The 16873-nt window shown below is 37.0% G+C and overlaps 1 long non-coding RNA gene across 1 annotated transcript; it reads left to right on the top strand.

The window, feature by feature from the left end:
• Positions 1-4410: 4410 nt before the first annotated feature.
• LOC130913261 (uncharacterized) lies at positions 4411-16501 on the top strand. Its single transcript, XR_009062746.1, has 3 exons — positions 4411-4732; positions 5476-5668; positions 15527-16501. It is a non-coding gene; the product is annotated as an uncharacterized LOC130913261 (long non-coding RNA).
• The last annotated feature ends 372 nt before the right edge of the window (positions 16502-16873 follow it).

The following is a 16873-nucleotide window of genomic DNA, read 5'->3' on the forward strand; positions in this document are numbered from 1 at the left end:
GCCCCAAAGCATGTTTCCACCCTCATGCTTCACAGTGGGTATCGTGCAATTCAGTATTCTTTTTCCTCCAAACAAGAGAACCTGTGTTTCTACCAAAATGTTCTATTTTTGTTTCATCTGACCATAACACATTCTCCCAGTCCTCTTCTGGATCATCCAAATGCTTTCTAGCGAACCGCAGACGGGCCTGGTACGGTACTTTTTTCAGCAGGGGGACACGTCTGGCAGTGCAGGATTTGAGTCCCTGGCGGCGCATTGTGTTACTGATAGTAGCCTTTTTTACTGTGGTCCCAGCTCTCTGTAGGTCATTCACCGTGTGGTTCAGGGATTTTTGCTCCCCGTTCTTGTTATCATTTTGACGCCACAGGGTGAGGAGAGAGTTGAAAGTCCGTGTTGCCCAACGACAGCCGCAAAACATCACTTCTCTAGAGGAAATCTGCATGGATAAATGGGCCAAAAATACCAGCAAAAGTGTGTGAAAAGCTTGTGAAGAGTTACAAAAAACGTTTGGCCTCCGTTATTGCCTACAAAGGGGACATAACAAAGTATTGAGATGAACTTTTGGTATAGACCAAATACCTATTTTCCACCATGATTTGCAAATAAATTCTTTAAAAATCAAACTGTAATTTTCTGGGGTTTTTCCACATTCTGACTCTATGGTTGAGGTTTACCCATGTTGACAATTACAGGCCTCTCTAATATTTTCAAGTGGGAGAATTTGCACAATTAGTGGTTGACTAAATACTTATTTGCCCCACTGTATTATCACAAATGTTATGAAAATATTTTATAAAGGTTGAAAAGTTACCTAGTGTTGCTTTGTATTATCACAAATGTTATCAAAATATTTTCTAAAGGTTGAAAATATTCCTAGTGTTGCTTTAACCCTTTCATGCGTTATGATTTTTCTTACATGTTTTTTATTACATTCATATAGGACAGGGGTTTAAAAATTCCAGCCCATGGGACGTTTTGCAGCCACTATTTGACATCCAATTGTAGTATCGATGTTTCCCGCAAGTATTTTTACAATGAGCAATCAAAAAAATAATAATTTTAGATAAGAAAGAATCTTCGAAGGATCTAATTTGTAAATTAAATAAATAGTAGTGAAAATACATGCAAAAAGTAAAAGAGCCATGGTTAATCATATGGAGTAAAATACTAGTAAATATAACTCAAAAATGTATTTAAAAATAAATAATAATAATAATAATAAAGCATATTGTAATAAATTAGGGTAAGACAAATTCAAATAAGTGTGGAACGTGTGTGTTTTGCTCAGGGAATTTTATGTTTGTGATCTCACATAGCTTAACTCTTTGGCTCCCGTTGTCTGCAATAGCCTTCCAATCCTATTTCAACTGAGGGTCCCTCCAGTTGAAATGTGTTGGACGTCTAATGCTACAATTTACACTCTGTGACCCAGGCTGGCAGTGAATGAGTTACGCCACTGATAAATTTTTTATAGTGACTGCTCCTCCTGATAGGGTTAAAACATTATTTCAAATACAAAAATGAAAAACCATACCAAAAAATAATCCATGAAAAATCTGAAAAACACTGAAAAAATGTATAATTTGATACTTCTAATACTGCTACTAATGCTACTTTTGTATAATTGACAGTGTTTTATATTACATTTTACCTGCCTAAACTAAAATTTAAAAATGATTTTTTTGGGGGGGAGTATGGAGCAATAAAACTCATTGGCTGTCATTGACCGTGGTATATATTCACTGCCACCCCACCTGGTCAAAATGGATTGAACGTGTATTGCCATCAATGGTTCTGAGATACGATTATTCACTGCTGGCCCTTTGAGTTCAAATATACTGGATGTCTCTTGTGGCCCCAAATTTATTAAAATACTCGCACTGCATAGGCGGAGTTTGACTTTTGGGGGAGGCGGGGCACAACATGTTGATGACCCCGAAACGCAGTGTCAGCAATAAAATTAGCTTACAAGAATATTTATAATAGTAAGTTGAAAATTAGCGTTTTTTTGTTTCCCATCATTCTTGAGGGGAATCCTAATTCGGGCTGCTTGGAACAGTTAGCGTATACTATACTTTTCGCCATGATCGCTATCCATTGAATATGGTAAGCCCGCCGGTGTCATGCCAATGTAGTTATCCCCGCCAAAAATTGTATCCCCTGGGTGGAGCCACTGCTCTGCACTGATTTGCTTGATTTCCGTGTTTTGGTGATGAAGTTATCTACGAGGTTTTAAACATGGCCCTTCCATAAAAAAAAACAACCTTTTTCTCTGTCGTATAACGTAGCATCCCTACTGAACGTAAAAAAAGGCAATGTTTTACTGTTTTACGCATAGGATGACCTATACCTGTTATTACTGTAATTCAAGTCCTATATGGCGTTTCTCCAGTTTAATAAATGTCGATGTCCAAAATATATAACTATGGTTCTTTTCTGGCTCCAATTGTTTAAGTCGACATAACAAATAACTAATGTATGTGTGAGCGCTCCCGCGGTCGTAGGATATAATTTTTGACGTGGGTAACTACATTGGCAGGACACAGGTGGTGGCTCTCTTGTACAATTAGCGTCTTTAGTGAGGCATATTGAAACTCCGCTCACCATTTTGGTAGTGCTCTCTGACGTTTCATGGTCCACATTTTCAGTGCTTAGTTCGTGCTCAATAGTTGTTGTCGCTTTTAAAAGCTTAGGTTTGAAAACATTACGTATATCTATCTTGCCTCTTTGGTCCTCGGGTGGTTTTGGCTGAGCAAAGCAATTGACCGTGGAAGGTGCTAGTCACATGATCTGTTCAAAAAATAATTTTGACCCTTTATAAAAATATCATTTTTTGTTCTTTTCAATCATTTTTGTTGTCTGTTTATTGCTTTACAACTTTTATAGACAACACTTTACCGGGAAACTCTTAATTTTAAAATCATGAAAGTCAATTACATGCAATGACTTTTCAGCCACCAGGGCATTCATACATTCTCTTTGTTTTGTAATTATTATTTTTTCAAATTTAATTTCAGGCAGTACATTCATTCTTCTTGCGGTTTTTCTTTCTTTTTTTTCTTTTTTTTTTTTTTAATTATGGTTTCAGAATGTTTCAATTCATACAAATATACACTTCAGTTGGAATTTTAGTACCACATTAGTGTAAATTAGTGGTCGTGGACATACAATACTAGTCCTTCTCAAAAAATTGTTATATTGTGATAAAGTTCATTATTTTCTGTAATGTAGTGATAAACATTAGACTTTCATATATTTTAGATCATTACACACAGCTGAAGTAGTTCAAGACTTTTATTGTTTTAATACTGATGATTTTGGCAAAAAAGTCAAGAAAACCCAAAAATCCCTATCTCAAAAAATTTGCGTATTTCATCCGACCAAAACAAACAAACAAAAACGTGTTTTTTAATACAAAAAACTCAACCTTCAATTAATTACTGGTCCATCTAAAAAAAATAGTATATTGTGATAAAGTTCATTATTTTCTGTAATGTACTGATAAATGTTAGACTTTCATATATTTTAGATTCATTACACACAACTGAAGTAGTTCAAGCTTTTTATTGTTTTAATACTGATGATTTTTGCAAAAAAGTCAAGAAAAAACAAAAATCCCTATCTAAAAAAATTAGCATATTTCATCCAACCTATACAAAAAAGTGTTTTTTAAATAATTTTTTAAAAAGTCAACCTTCAATTAGTTACTGGTCCTGCTCAAAAATTAGCATATTGTGATTGAGTTCATTATTTTCTGTAATGTACTGATAAACATTAGACTTTCATATATTTTAGGTTCATTAAACACAGTTGAAGTAGTTCAACCCTTTAATTGTTTTAATATTGATGATTTTGGCACAACAAATCAAGAAAAAAAACAAAAATCCCTATCTAAAAAAATTAGCATATTTCATCTGACCAATACAAAAAAAGTGTTTTTTAATACAAAAAAAAAAAGTCAAACTTCAATTAACTACTGTGTAATTTAGGTGGTGGCAAAGTGGGGAAGAAAAAACAATCTATTATAGTGGCAGTACCCCAATCTGAACAGCAGAGGAAAGTGTGGGCGTTTTAGCATTTAGACAACTCATCCCTATCGGAGAAAGTGGCACTAGCAGTAGAAAAAACGTTAATCGAAAAAACACATTTGTTTTACTAGTCCTCTGAGTTGTCTTGCAATAGAAACATTTTTAGAATTGTCCTATTTCAGTTATCTTGATCAGCTATTGATGTTTCAATTTGAATGGTCAAATGATCACTTCGGACAAGCTCTAACTAAACTGGATGTGGAATAAAACTGAATAGAAAAGAGGCAAATAATTATCTGATAGGCTAGTATGTAATTTCCTCCAGTTGACGTCACAGAAACGAGGGGGAGGAGTTCGGGGGAAAAGAGGACGAGAGGAGCTGAGAAGCGGCATTGGAGGCTCTACCATCAGGGAAACACTGCGCAGCCTCCGCACCCGGGAGACAGCGCTCCTTCTCGGCCATTGAACACGTCCTCCTTGGCCCCCTCATCCGGGCCTGGAGGTGCCCACAGGACGGATACAAAGAGTGGGAGCAACCTGGGGCGTCTGTCCATGGGCAACCAAGGGCATGTGGTCCCACATATCGATCCGATCACCTGTTTGTCACACCTGAAACCGGAAGGATGCTCTATATCTACGAGCACATGGTGGTGGTCGTACGGGGCTCTACCCATGCGGCAGTTGGACATCTTGTACAGACGCGTGTAAGTTCCATCTCCTGTGTGTGCATGTATAGTCACGCGGGAATAGCATAATGTCGTCGTTTCCGTCATAGCTGCCACCACATGCAGTCATCTTCCTCAACATGTTAAGCAAAAAATATTTCAATATTTTTCAAATAATTCATTGATTAATGCTGTAATGTGCTGACAACATCCTGAAATTTGCCCTTATGGTGCCTGCCCTACTTTCCAAAAACATCAGGCGTGAAAGATTATAGTGGATTATTGCATTAGTTGGATGTGATTAGTTACATTTTAGAATAATTATGATGATTAATGTGTAACAATAAATATAACAATAGCCACACAATCAATTTAAAGCTTTGCCCACATCTTAAGTGAATAAAATATTTCAAATGCTCTCTGGTCTGACTAGTTCCAATATATTTTGGTAGGCACATTATATTAAGAACTATCTCAACACGCTGAGATGATTAGAATTTGGGGGCCTGTGAACGAGACTGAAACAAATGTTTGTCTGATATAATAAACTGTTATTCTTGATAGCCAAGAAACTACATTACATACAGTATCAGAACCAAATGCTTAAAAGAGGCCACACTTGACTATTTACAGACACTGAGTGCATCTGGTACACCTAAAAGAAAATACAATGCAGGAAATCTGGATTATTGTAGTTTTGGCCTGTCAAAGCTGCTCATAAAATGCTGTCTTGCAATAAAATGTACCTTAAAGTTGTTCCTGTGTTCTGTCTGTCCCCATAGCACACATGCTGATGGACACATACACGTGTGCTCTTTAAAGCCAAGACCAGAGCCTGTTCCTGTCTTTGGTTATCTAGCTGTATGAGTGTTAATCATCCATCATAAAGCTAGATAACCGAAAGTAGGAATGACCTTCACACCTTCAGGGGACAAAAAGAAGGCAGAAGAAACACAAGATGTTCTTACTCTTTCGGTAGGTTTGGTTTCTGATTTAATATTGTTTTAAAACATGGATTTAATCGTTTGAAGATGTGATCACATAACGTCATTTGCCACCATGCCCTAGTGTTCCCTGTTCTTTCCATGATTTTTAATAGGTTTTAGTACTATTCCGATTTTCGTTACTTATTATCTTTAGCCTAAAGCTATCATTTCTGTATCTTTAAATGACAGCATCAACTGTAGTACAAAAAAAGCTCCAAATTGTTCTTATTTTTTACAATATAATTGTAATTACTTTAATTAAAATTAGGCTTTAGGTGGTACGGTACCTTCAAAGGCACAAAAAAAAAAAAATCCCCCCCTACCAAATGAACACATTACAATATAGGCAAGAAAATATATCAGTCAAAGATTCACACTTACTGTATGCTTTTTATTCTAATATGATGGGCGAAGAAGCTAATATACGAATTAGTAATGAAATGAGAAAATGAGAGTGAATTTTACATTTGCAAAAAAAAACAAAAAAACATAAAGTATAGAATGAACCAGGTTCAGACACAAGCTTATTGTCATTCTTACTCCAAGCAAAGTGAGGCTGCATCCATAAATGAAGGCCTCGTGGCCTGTACCGGATGTGTGCTCACTGCAAACATGATGTTGTATCCATGGGAGCCATCTTGACCGTCTTCTCTCTGCATTCTAAAATGCAGGTTGTGATCATGCAAAAGAAAGGCAGCGCCAGCGTGCAGTCGTTAAGGCCTAGTGTGATCTTACTAAGTGCGGATTCGTGATGAGGTCATCTTATTGAGGCCTTTAACGGGTCACCCTTGTTTAACTCTTTAGATAGCAAGGAAGCCTATTTAGTCATTATAATGCGATTAGAGATCTTCAAGAGTCAATAAAGAAAGTCACTGAAAAATGAGTGTATTAATGAGATTAAAAAAAAAAATTTAAATCAGAATTAAAATACAATGTAAGCATAGCATGCCATACTAATGTATGACAAAGCAAGTGAATTGCTGAAACAATGAGGATAATGAGTTTAAACTGTCAATAGCAGTAAAACATGATCACCCACTGCCAACCCTCCCTTTTCTGCCCTGGTTGCCCTTTTTTTTTTTTATTCCAATATTGTATTTAATTTAAGAATACATCTATCTAATGTTTTAGGCTAAAACCTACTTGTGTTTTCAATACTAATGAGTAACAACTAATAGTAATATTCTACTTTTACCAATATTTTATCATTTTATACCTCTTACTTGTAAGTTTTTTGTTTCACATATTTACAGGAATAATATGTGATTATTATTACTATTATTATTATTATCTGACCTTTTGTTATGACACTGACTTTACTATAAAATTTCTTAAATGCTAATCTGTGTTTCTTGATTATTGTACTGTGGAGAGTCAAAATCTGCATTTTAAGTGATATATTAAAAAAAAAAAAAAAAACATCCTCAAAAGCTAAGGCAGCAGAAGGGCCTCTTGATTTGGCATTTGATTTCTTTGAGCAAAACCAGGAGGAAAATTTTCAACATTGGAGTATTGTTTGGATGTCAGTGCTTAAAAAATCTTAGTATTATCTCTCCTGTTTGTCACAATTACAAAATAGTGCAGATTAAAACAAACTAATAATTGAAATGTTGATAAAAGCAGAACTATACACAAAAGAAGACAGATGTTTTTGTTCATTCATACAAAATATGGACGAGTCCCTTAGTGTTAATTCTTTGTTGACATAAATTCTTTTACTTAAAAAAAAAAAGAAAGAAAGAAAAGAAATAGAGGCATCACAAAATGAATTCACATTGGTCTTTTCTAGTTCAATGAAAAAGGGAAAAGAAGATATTTCAGGCCTTTACAACATTAAAAAATGAGTGTCACATTCAAGTAGTGCAAACAGCTCATTAACATAATTGCATGGAAACTAGAGAAGCTGGCCTCTTAAAGGCACAGTAGCATAATTTTCAACAACATCCACAATTTCTACGAGATTAATAACAATGCTTATTTTGGACAACACTGCTTTGTACTTCAACATATATTCAAGCATTAGATGACGTCATAAGTTGTACAGTGCACAACAAATACATTGAGAACAGTAAAGAGAACAGAAATAAATGGCATACAATTAGAAACTTACAGACTCATTCACAGTCACTCCTAAACATGTTTAACATGTACAATTTTTGTAATTCCAACATTCATTTGGTCCATTTTGAATATTAATGCTGTCACATTTAAGCTTGGACCCTGCCTGCATCATGTTCACAAAATGAAACCATATCATAAACTGTTACTTTTTAGGTGGGGGTTTGAATGGAATATGCAGTATAAAGACATTTCTAACCAGGGTAACCAAACTAGGTAGCCCCCAATAATCACATGAGGAGGCTACAGATTTTAAGTATAGATCAACTTATTTATTAGGAATGTTGTTGAATGAATCATTTGAAAATGGAACCAGGTGCAGAGATTTATAGGAAAGGTGAAATAGTTATATGCTCCGACATTATTCAATCATTGCTGATTATTAAGAAAAATCTATTACCAGGAGATGAAAATCAAATTTATCATTAACTCATTGCCTTGAATTGACAGGAATAGACTGTGATCGTTACCTGCCCAGTTCAAACAGATTGACGTGTATTGCTATCAATGGTAGTGAATGAATTAATGATAGCAACTTATTGTATGACTAAATGTTATTTCAACAATTTTGATATTACAGAAATGTGTATCAAACTGGTTTCCCTTCACTTTAACCAAAGAAGTGACTTACACCACATCATCAAATCATTTGTCAATTTTGACCGCATCCTCAAACACACTCATTTTCTGCCTTGTTGGTAAACTCGCCATCATCGGGCACATTATCATTCTGAGCGAGGCCTCGCTTGCTCCACAATGGCGGCTTTGTGCGCGGGCCGCTTGACAAAGGCCAGCCTGCGTTATGTCTGTGCAAGTGTGCGTGCGTGTGCGTGTATGTGTGCCTGTGAGCCAGCGAAAGAGAGGGTGCTTAAAGAGGTGGGAACCAACCATCCAGACAGCCGCAGACGTCTCCTGAAAAGTCGTCTTTTGTCTTACTGTCTCTTTATGTCTGTGTGACACTTTCTAACTGTGTGCGTACGTGTGTACTTGCCTGCATAGTTCCGTACTGAATACACCACTCATCCTTTGAGCAGTGATTTTCAACATGTGGTGGGCGGGCTCTTACTAGTTGCGCATGAAAGTTTCAATGAATATAATACACTTAACATTCATATCTTAAAACTCTTTCACATTAAAATAAATCTAGTACAGTTTTATATTTCGATTGCAATACGTTTAAAGTTCACTTGATTTAACTTTCATTAACAGTACAGTAAATTTGCATCGAATTTTGTAAATTGTTATAAGTACAAATTTCATTTAGCAGTGTGTGTGGTAATTATGAGAGTCATGTGACAGTATATCTGATAAACTAGAACAAAAAGACAAGTAATTATTGAGACATGCAAATAAGCGTGTTAAAAAAAGAACTCCAGTAAAAGCGAAAAGTGTGTTGCATGAGAACTACTTTGACAATTTATCCAAAATGTCAAGATAGCCCTTATAATACAGACACAAGTTAGTTTTGTGACAACTACACATTTCTGCAAATCATCTACAAGTTATTCTTGGGACGACAAATTTATTTTGTACAACCAAGGGTTATCTTTCACTTACTTTTATGTTTTATTCAATTTTGTATTTTTGCCAATAAAACGTATTTTTTAAATAATAGATTTCATGAATTAACGTTGGAGTTTAAGTGATATCGTTGAGCAACATTTGAAGTGATACCTTCGTTTTAAATATATTTTTGTTTATTTGAAATTCATGTTCTGATATAAAAGAAAAAGTAAATAGGTCAAGTTCCTCACCATTAACCGAGGACTCTTTTTTTTTTTTTTTTTTCTTATGGTTACTGAATTATTTATTTGTATTGTATATACTGTATGTTATTCTATAAGTATCAAGTAAGAATATTCTGACCTAAATTCCTGGCTACCTTTGATGTTTACTTTTAGTACCCATTTTTAGACCACTGTTGAGATCTCAAATGTAAAATATTAATAAAATTACGTACATTGCTTTATGAACTCAAAATGAATACTAACAGTCGGCAAATTACTATAAACCCAATAAAGAATAAATCAAAAGAGCCTTCTTGTTCTGCTTCTATTTTTACTGTTAGAAGCCATGTGCCCGTCTGGTCCAAATTTAAGGTACCCGAACGGGAACCACTGATCTTTGAGTCCCCCCACTAGGACACCGCAGCTGCCAGTCCCATCTTAATCCGGGGATAAACCTTATTATCCCACTCGGGCTTGTTCTTGGCTTTGTAACACTGACAGGGGACCTTTCACACCTTTTTTTCCCACATGGTCGAGTGGGTCGGAGCTGTTAAGACCCCCAATGGGAACGTGTGGTCACCATTCATTGCTTTTAACTGCGGCATGTCACTAATAACAGGAGATAAATGTTGAATCTAATCAATATTTAAATGATATTTTTAGGAATCAACTCTTTCAGTGCCATTGACAAATGGGGATAGATGTCGAATCGCGTGGCTCTTCAAACTAAAAGGAATTATATGAGTTTGACACTAGTAGACACCCAATCCATTTGCACTGGGAGGGTTGAATGAATGTTCGTTCAAATGGATTGGATGTCTATTCCTGTCAATAGCAGCCAGAGAGTTAATTGGAGAATGATTACATTGATTTGCTAGGCAAAGTAAATTTTTTGTTATACATCCGTGAACAAATTTTTTTCATTACCGAAGTTATAATATCCATCACTCTGGCAGCAGAATTCTGATTCTGCTGCCAGAGTGATGGATATTATTAAATCCTGATTGATTCTTTTGTTATGACCTGTAAATATGGCATTGCAAGAATCCAATCTACTAAAAAGGAATGCATGTACCGTATTTTTCGGACTATAAGTCACACCAGAGTATAAGTCGCATTCTTGGGGGAAATTTACTTGATAAAATCCAACACATAGAACAGATATGTCATCTTGAAAGGCAATTCAAAATGAAAAATACAGTAGAGAACAACATGCTGAATAAGTGTTCAGTATGATAATGTTTCATGATGCATGAATAACTAAATGTGAACGTGGCCGGTATGTTAACTTAAAGTACAGTGGGGCAAATAAGTATTTAGTCAACCACTAATTTTGCAAGTTCTCCCACTTGAAAATATTAGAAAGGCCTGTAATTGTCAAAATGGGTAAACCTCAACCTGAAATGCTTCTTACGAAGCCACTCCTTTGTTGCCCTGGCTGTGTGTTAAGGATCATTGTCATGCTGAAAGACCCGGCCACGTCTTATCTTCAATGCCCTTGCTGATGGAAGGAGATTTTCACTCAAAATCTCTCAATACATGGCCCCATTCATTCTTTCCTTTACACAGATCAGTCGGCCTGGTCCCTTTGCAGAAAAACAGCCCCAAAGCATGATATTTCCACCCCTATGCTTCACAGTGGGTATGGTGTTCTTTGGATGCAATTCAGTGTTCTTTCTCCTCCAAACACTAGAACCTGTGTTTCTACCAAAAAGTTCTATTTTGGTTTCATCTGACCATAACACATTCTCCCAGTCCTCTTCTGGATCATCCAAATGCTCTCTAGTGAACCGCAGACGGGCCTGGACGTGTACTTTCTTCAGCAGGGGGACACGTCTGGCAGTGCAGGATTTGAGTCCCTGGCGGCGCATTGTGTTCCTGATAGTAGCCTTTGTTACTGTGGTCCCAGCTCTCTGTAGGTCATTCACTAGGTCCCCCCGTGTGGTTCTGGGATTTTTTTGACGCCACGGGGTGAGATCTTGCATGGAGCCCAAGATCAAGGGAGGTTATCAGTGGTCTTGTATGTCTTCGATTTTCTAATAATTGCTCCCACAGTTGATTTCTTTACACTAAGCGTTTTTCCTATTGCAGATTCAGACTTCCATGCCTTGTGCAGGTCTACAATTTTGTCTCTGGTGTCCTTCGACAGCTCTTTGGTCTTAGCCATAGTGGAGTTTGGAGTGTGACTGACCGAGGTTGTGGACAGGTGTCTTTTATACCGATAATGAGTTCAAAAAGGGGCCATTAATGCAGGTAACGAGTGGAGCCTCGTTAGACCTCGTTAGAAGAAGTTAGACCTCTTTGACAGCCAGAAATCTTGCTTGTTTGTAGGTGACCAAATATTTATTTTCCACTCTAATTTGGAAATAAATTATCTAAAAATCAAACAATGTGATTTTCAGTTTTTTTTCCAAATTCTGTTTGACATGGTTGAGGTTTACCCATGTTGACAATTACAGGCCTCTCTAATCTTTTCAAGTAGGAGAACTTGCACAATTGGTGGTTGACTAAATACTTATTTGCCCCACTGTAGCTGTTAGGATGTTTTCAGATAACTATAGCATAAAGAACATGCTAATAAGTATACCAAACCATCAGTATCACTCCAAAACACCAAAATAACATGTGAAATGATATAATAATGTGTAAATAATTTCACACATAAGTCGCTCCAGAGTATAAGTCGCACCCCCAGACAAACTATGACAAAAACTGCGACTTATAGTCCGAAAAATACAGTATGCATTTTTCCTTGTCTATTTTGGCCAACAGTTATTTCATCCTGGCTGTTTTTTAGGTGGTAATGGGTAGATTTAGTGATAAAGTTTAGATGACTGTCGAAGTTCATGTCTGAGTCAATAATAAATTTAAACAATAAACGCCCAATCAGGAACCAGCAACCTGAAACACACGTATGGCTCCAGAATTTTTAAATTACGTTGTCACTTCCATCGCTACAAACCCTTCCAGTCAAAATAGATTGGACATCTATTGCTGTCAAATATTAGCAGCCAATGACTTGATATTTTTGCATTAGTGTTGTAATTCATGTCGGTTTTGACCACCAAAAACTTCTGAAAAACAAACTACAGTTGTACCTCGACATACAATCGCTTCGATACACGATCTTTTCGACATCCGATGACATGCTCGAAATACGATGATTTATGGCAGCACCACAGTTTCTTTGTTTTCCCGCAAGACGGATGCACGGCGTATTTTCTTGTGAGAGAAATCAACACGTGTTACAAGAATGTTAGTGCAAGTGATGAAAAAAAGGGAAAATGGTCAGGCTTACCATTGAAATGAAGATGGAAATGATAGACAAATATGAGCGTGGTGCGCGCATCTGTGAACTGGCTCGACAATACGGCCGTAGAATGTCTACGATCTCAACAGTCGTCCTCCGGCCTCCCTTTGCCAGTCTTTATAAGTTACGGTGACAATTATTATTGTGGTAACATTCGCCAAAAAATCGCCATCTTTGTCACGTTTTTAATCATTTATTCCCGGACTTGTGCAACACAACATTCCTACTGTCCGCCGCAGATGAAAAAAGTGAAAGTAAAAAGTCCCTTTCTCACTCTGTTAAGTCAGCCACGCGGTGCATTCAGGTACACAAAACATATCCGCCACATTAGAACCTGATTCGTTAAATTATTACAGGTATTATTATTATTATTATTACTATTATTATATCATTAAATTATGATTCCGATTTGTATTCATAATTTATTTGTTTTGCTCTGTGTAATTGCTATTTGCAATAGAACCAGCAGTATTTATTAAGGATTTAGTGAAGGTTTTCGGACTGTGGAACAAATTAATGGAATTATAATGTTTTCTTATGGGAAAATCCTGCTTGACATATGACCATTTCGACTTACAAACAAGGTCCTGGAACAAATTAACTTCGTATGTAGACGTACCACTGTATTTCAATATAAAATTTTAACACATGCCAACGGCGTCTTAAAATACTCGCCTCAGTCATTTTTTTTTTTTTTCCCCGAATTTTTCAGGAAATACCAAAAAACTGGGCTCCATACCACACATTGTTGATTTGTGTATGCTTCACCCCGTCTAATCATGTCTCCTTTTGACTCACCTCGCCTCTTCTCTCTTCTTGGTTATCAGGCCTCCCACATGATGTCCATAGGCAAACATAATTTGCTAACGAAAGCACCACTATGTTCATTGGCATGGAACAATGTACTGTATTTCTCATTGTTGTTGGTTCTTCTCCTCTTCTGTCTGCTTCCTTTCTTTCTGTCCCCCTATTTCCCCTTCCTGTTCGCTGCTTTTTCCAAATAAACAAAACATAATGAGCAACCACATATTCAGACCATAAGTACACTCAGATTCCTATTTCCCAAGTCTAAGTAGCAGAATAGGACAGGTAAAAAAAAAAAAAAAAAAAAAAAAAGGAAAGGAAATACAAAAAAAACTGAACCATTTGAATATTTGGTATTTACTATTTTATTTTTAATTTTAATAATTTTTGTAACAGAAAAAAATTACTTGGGTAATCATTCTAGGAAGGTGACGAAATGTTACTCCATGCAAATAAGTATCCGGGGCTGCATTTACATTCCCTCCCGCCAAGCTCTCAGACTGCCAGTCAAGTTCAAGTTCACAGGATAGAAATGTCTGGACTCTTCATTGACTGAAGCCCGCCCCCTCTCGGAGTAAAGATGACAGAGGGGGTCGTGGTCCGTGAAAAGGACAGCCTGTCACACACACATACGGAGAGACGAAAGGTCCCCCAACAGCTGGGTACAAATGCCCCCCCGCCGACTGACGAGCACCCCGAAAGCACCCGCCCGCCAACTCGCTCACCCCTTCCCACCCGTCAGGGCTTTCAAAAAGCACCAGGAGCCTGGGAACACCGGGAATGTCACATTCATCATTTTCGCATGCCCCTTTCAAAAGAACCCAACATTGATTTGTATTTGCTGCCTTCATCCCTACACAAACTCACACACACATACAGTACACTCAGCCAATCATGTCGTTATCTTTCTAGGATTAAAATCATTTCAAATTCCAAATCAAAAACGGAAATGGCAAGTCTGTGTGGGTGGGTGGGTGAGAGAGTTTTTTGTTTTGTTGAGGTTACATTCAAGTGGCACATGAAAAGAAGCTCATTTGCATAAACTGCATGCTGTCTGAGGGGTAGGAGGTGGGAGGCTTGTGCATCCACTCAGAGAGGAAGCATGATGCTGCATTGAGGAGTGGCCGCTTGAAAGACGAGTCTTGAATACGAGACAGTAGGGAAAGGTCAAAAAAGGAAGAAAGTTCAAAATGGAGGAAAGCTTTTCACATCTGAAAGTGCATCCGAGTCTACAGATTTTGAATTTTGAACGATGATTGTTTAGACGTTTTAAAAAATAGATCAGTGTTAGAACTTGTTATAATTTTTAGTCTTCCCATACCATAGCATAATTTCTAACACTGATTTTTCTTTTACATAATCAAAAAGTGTGACAACGATACTTTTACTATATATGTTTGTGCCATGAAATTCAAGATGTTGAGATTTTTAAAGTGTTTTTTATACAAGGAAAACATTAATTCATTCAACATTTGTACTGCTCATTTCGCAAGGGTCGCTGGAGAGAGAGAAAAAAAAAAAGACCGACCAAAATAGCACAGAACACCATGAGATAAAACATTGTTTTTTTTTTTTGTTTTGTTTTTACAAAATGTCAAAAAGATCTTTCTTTTCATGGGTTCACAAAGTATTGTTTTTTTCTGCATTTTCATTTCATTAAAAAGAAAAACAAAGTCTTTCAAGTTGTTGATTTCAAAACATTCAATAAATCAAAAATTAAATTGAAACGCAGATGGATTGTCCATTTTCAGCGTTGCATTTGGTGGGTTTGTTGATTTGACTTCCACCTGAAGCTTGTCTATGTTTTTTATTATAACTCCACACAACAGTCAAAGTGTTTCTGTATGCTTGGGTGCAAAAGTCTTAAAATTGCATTCTTTTTGTGCAGGAAAAGGAGATGTTGTGATGCCAAGATGGTGACGATCATCCAAGTTTCCATCACTGAAAATTTGACCATCATCAGTATTCAAGCTTGGCTGCTGCGGTACTTAGATTTCATCCCGAAAATTTTGACAACTACAATTGACAGCTGTTCAGTTCATGCCAATGTTTTCAAAAGTAATTAAAAAATGTCTTATTTCAATTCTTGTGTGCTTTTCATGCTTCCTACCAACTTCTACTGATATTGAAGTTATTGACGATGAAAATTTCTGCAGATTTAATTGAAGTAGTTACTCAAAGTTTTGCTCTTAGAATACCCACAAAAGTCTATTTTAGTGACAGTCATTCTTTTCAACGAATGAGCGTAACAATACAATCCAACAGATCAACAAATATCCACGTGATGTCCAAAGTGAGTCAGACAGAAGGGTCACGACCTTTCATTCTCCCGGGACGCAGCTTGACCCGACACGAGTCACCGCACGCGTGCCACTTCATCCCAGGGGTCCTCTCTGAGTTGACCCTCACTCTGATCCACCAAAGCATTTGTGTGAACCTCAAATTAAAGACTTTGTAAGTTCAATTGCTATGAGTTGAAGCTTGTTATTGTTTTTTTCCATTAAAAATCCCTAATTTTCCAAACCTCTAACAGACTTGTTAACCAGATAGTCAACAGTCATGTTCAGTGCTTTGAAAACTGCAAATTAGATCTGGCGGTAATAACAGTTCAGCAGTTGTAGTAAAGCATTTTAATCCATAAACACGATATCTCTGGAAAATACACTGGGGAACACGTTTTGTTGTTTTACGTCTAAAAGCTTTTTTTCCAACTACTTTTTGTGTGAGGAATCCTAACCTTGGAAATCTAATAACTATCATGTACTACACCTCATATTAATAAAAAAGGAAAAAATTGGTTCGCGACTGTCGACAAAATTTCGGAAGGACGAGACTTCGGCATCGTAAAGTCGAAATCACCTAAGTCGGGTACGTCGGTATATATATATATATATATATATATATATATATATACAAAATCGTCGTCTCGCCCACCCGGGCGGTATGGTCTCTCCTTTCAAGCTCGGGTCCTCTACCAGAGGCCTGGGAGCTTGAGGGTCCTGCGCAGGATCTTAGCTGTCCCTAGGACTGCGCTCTTCTGAATGGAGACGTCAGACGTTGTTCTGGTATCTGTTGGAGCCATGCACCCAGCTTGGAGGTTACTGCCCCTAGTGTCCCGATCACTACTGGCACCACTCTTGCATTCACTCCCCACATTTTCTCCAATTCTTCCTTCAACCCTTGATATTTCTCCAGCTTTTCGTGTTCTTTTTTCCTAATGTTGCTCTCGCTCGGG

The sequence above is a fragment of the Corythoichthys intestinalis genome, chromosome 1 (assembly GCF_030265065.1).
Source record: "Corythoichthys intestinalis isolate RoL2023-P3 chromosome 1, ASM3026506v1, whole genome shotgun sequence".
NCBI classification, from domain to species: domain Eukaryota; kingdom Metazoa; phylum Chordata; class Actinopteri; order Syngnathiformes; family Syngnathidae; genus Corythoichthys; species Corythoichthys intestinalis.